This window comes from Peromyscus maniculatus, chromosome 4, assembly GCF_049852395.1.
Source record: "Peromyscus maniculatus bairdii isolate BWxNUB_F1_BW_parent chromosome 4, HU_Pman_BW_mat_3.1, whole genome shotgun sequence".
Classification (NCBI taxonomy): domain Eukaryota; kingdom Metazoa; phylum Chordata; class Mammalia; order Rodentia; family Cricetidae; genus Peromyscus; species Peromyscus maniculatus.
Genome location: NC_134855.1, coordinates 106339626 through 106343766, shown reverse-complemented (window position 1 = coordinate 106343766; position 4141 = coordinate 106339626).

Genomic DNA, 4141 nt, shown 5'->3' with positions numbered 1-4141 from the left:
AAAGTGCCCTGAAGGCAAGAGCAGCTTCCCAGTGCTCTCCACAGCCTCCGGCAGGCACCGGCTGATCCTAGGATTGCTCTTACACTCTCACTGGAGATCCATGGGAACTGCACAGTACTTCCGTTGTGGAGCCCAGCACTGGCAGGCTGTCTGGCTTAGATGGCAACCCAGAGCTGTGCTTGCTGAGCCTGTAACCCAACAACTGTGCCTCTCCTTGACAACCCCTGAAGCCTAAAGACCCACCTTTTCGTAGCTTGAATTCCCCTGGAAACCCACTCAACTGGATTAGACATGATTCATTTGAACAGTGTTTACATAGTGTTCGTTTCTTGGAGCATTGTTATGGGCTCATGGCCAAAGGAAAAATGGTCGAGGGTCCTGGCTTGACGGAACTAAAATTTTAACCAGGGACAGAGATGTTGAACACCTAGCCAATAAATACATAAGGTTAAAAAAATATTAAGAACAAACACTGTGGGAAACTTGATTTCTTTTAGGTGACTCTGTCAGGGATATTAAAACAAAAACAAAACAAAACACCCTCAAAAAAGCATTAAAGATCTAAAAGGAGAGCTGAAAAACTCCTCATATAAATACAGTTCTCTTGTTTCAAATCAAAGAATCCAAATTGGCACAAGCCAAGTCTGGCAGCTGCTGGAGCTGCTGAGGATGCTGCGTTCATCCTGGCGACATCGGCGTTGCTGGGCCCTGCAGCTCAGTGTGTGCCAGCGGAGGAAACTTCACTGGAGAAAGTTCTCCAGGCGGGAAACCAACACTGTTTGCACAAAGGCACCAACCACAGGAGGTGATACTGACCCCCCAAGACAAACACTCTGCTGATGGAGGAGGGCTGATGGAGGGTGGACCGGCCGATGGAGGAGGGGCCCACCTCAGAGACACAGCACTGGCCTGTGCACGTGGTTATGGAGATCAGGGGTCAGCTTTGGGTGTCTTCCTCTGTCCCTCCCCACCTTATTTTCTGAGACAAGGTCTCACTGAACCCGGTAACTTCTTCCAAATAGTATAAAGAGCAAAGTGAGACAGCAGAGAATCTGGAGCAACACCTGCCTTAGCCTGGTTACTAAGGTCAAGACCAACTGTGATTCATCATGATCACAGTGAGTATCCTTGACTCGATCTGATGAAACCACATGGTGAAACACGATCTGGTTTATCTGTGTCCATTCCAATACCAGCCACCTCGTTAGATCATGATAAAAGACTCAGATACATTTTAATAAAGGGGCATCCTGTCAAGGCTGCCTCAAAAATAGTCTATGAAAACCAAGTCTATAAAAATCAAGGAAAGTTTGAGACACTATCACGACCAAGAGAAGCCTAAGGAGGTGATGAGTAAGTGAAATGTGGTGGGCTGTAGTGAGATCGCTGTGCAAGACTCAGGAAATCTAAATAAAATGTAAACCTTGACAGTGGACTGCGTTAATTCAAGACATTAATAACAGAGGGGCATGGGGTGGGAGGCTGTCTGGACACTACACACTGAAGGCCCTGCTTCAGGCATGGCTTCAGCTCTGCTCAACTGTGGTTCAAAAACATTAAACAGATAATTCAAAAAACAAGATTCATTTGATTTTTAAATTGAAAGCCATTCTAAGTAGCATCCAGGGCAGGAATCCATATCCCCCCCCTCCCCCGCTCTGGCATATCCATTCAATGATAGCGGAATATACATTTCCCCCCAGGGACTCCTAAGATAGCCATCGTGACAAGGCACAATCTGACTCACAAAACAAATGTCAACAGATCAGAAAAGATGGACAGTCTCCAGGTGTGCTCCTGGACCCCAATAAATAAAGTAGAAATCAATAACAGAGGCGAAGGAGCCAGCTCTCAGAAGCACTGATAATTCACTGTCAAAGAGACAGTGTCAAGGGAAATTGGAAAAGAAAAACTGCTTCTAAATGAAAGTAAAAAGACACAGATATTAGAATGGGGAGGATGGGACATGCAGAACTCTGAGAAGGAACTTTACAGAACTAAGTATGTGTGTTAGAAGAGAGGGGAGATTTCAAATAACCCCAGTTCCTGGACTCAGCAGAAAAAGAATGACAAGGTAAACCTTAAGTGAGTGGAAAGAAGGAAAAGAGAGTAGAGGATAGTGAAATCGAAAACAGGGAATGGCTGGAGGCTGGGAAGGGGTTGGGGGGTGGCCTGAGCTTTTAATCCCAGTTCTCAGAAGGCAGAGGCAGGAGGATCTCTGTGAGCTCAAGGCCAGTCCAATCTATAGAGCAAGTTCCAGGACAGCCAAAACAAAAGCTAGATTGTTGTTGTCTGTTTTCTTACTCTTTGTCTCTTTGGGGGCCTGCCACCCAGCTCCCAAACAAATCACACATGGAGGTTTATTCTTCATTATAAATGCTCAGCCTTAGCTTGGCTTGTCGCTAGCCAGCTTTTCTTAACTTAGCCTGTCTTTTGCCTCAGGGTTTTTCCCATTGTCTTACTTCTGTAAATCTAATTCTTATTCCGTGGCTTGCTGTGTAGCTGGGTGTCTGGCCCCTGGAGTCCTCCAACTTCTCTGGCTACTTCTTCCTCCATATATTCTCTCAGCCTGCCAGCCCCACTGATCCTTTCTCTTTCCTCACTATTGGCCGTTCAGTTCTTTATTAGACCATCAGGTGTTTTAGACAGGCTTCATAGAGTTAAACAACATAAACAAAAGTAACACACCTTAAAATAATATTCTACAACACTAGATCCTTGAAAAGATCAATGAAATTGTTAGGGGATGAGATCAGGGGTTAGGGAAAAGGAGGGTAGAGGGTGAGTTAATTTAAACTAAGGATGTATGAAGAAGCCTTATGGGACCCCACCAGTTTGTAAAGTAATTAAAAACACATTTCTTTGAAAAGAAGTTTGAACAGAGGTATTGCACGTGAGTGGACAATTTTGCTCCAAACAGACACAGGTTCTTAAAGGGAAATCTGAGCACCAGGCACGAGACCTCCTCATGGGTTATTGTTGGCCAGGGAGGCCCCTGAGGCATCCAAAACAAAATAGGCTGTTGCCATTGTTCTTGGTTGCTCACTATGACCAGATGGCAAGACCCAGTTGCTGAAGACACTCCTTATTTTGGTTCTAGGACACACAGAAATCAATCTTGAATTGACTGGGAAATGTTCCCGGCTGGTTAGTCTCATAGTCCTGGAAGGTGCTATGCAGGCTGCTGGGGGAGAAAAGACATCAGTGTTCTTATTCAGCGCTGGACCCTGAATGCCATAATATTGACCTGGCAGGCAGTACATGTCTACTGGTGTGATAGTAGCAAGACTGTTTATTGGGTAACAGATTCTCTCTTGACTGGATTTAAGGCCCACCCCACAAGAGGGAAGATGTACCTGGTACTTGAAACATTACCAAAGCCCAAGGCTAGAGATGTCATTATCCCAAGGGGGAGAAGCTCCTGGTGGTGTTTTTCTAGGTGGTGGTTAATGCAGAGGCTATGGGTGTTCAAAGTGCCAGGAACAAGCAACTGTGAGGACTCCACCGCAGATGGACCGTGTACATCAACAACCCTCCTTCTCTAAGGGTCAGGGAACAGTGTGGAAGAGCGAGTGGAAAGATTTCTTAAATCTGCTTCCCCAGATTACAGTCCTAATTAGCCTCACATTAATTTTTTGGTTATTAACTATGCAGATTTTGTCCTCACTCAGCACCGTGTACTTTCTGAAATTCAAATGTAACTCAGCAGCCTGTGTTTTGCTTGGCAACCCACCTGCATCTCAGGGCTACGAGTCGGCTTGTCCCGGCTCTGCTGACATCTCTTTGCTGGTTGTGAAAGTGTGGGACTTGCAGATTCTTAGTGGGAACAGCTTCCCTCCTGCCGTGTCAGGCTCTCCCCCCATGTCAGGGTCTTGTGGGCAGGTGGAGGTGGCTAGTCCGCCCTGCTTCTTCCCAACCCCTGAAGCTTCTGTAAGTCTTGTCAATCTTCTGATGGTTATTGCCTGAGACCCCATAGCTTATGATCTGGGCTGCCAGGAGAGGGAAAAACATCCAGGAACAGACGAGCCGTTTGGGGGGGTGGGAGGCCCTGGGCCACATGCTCAAGTGCTCGGAGCTCCTGATTCACAAAGTGGTGTGTGTGTGTGTGTGTGTGTGTGTGTGTGTGTGCATGTGTGCATGT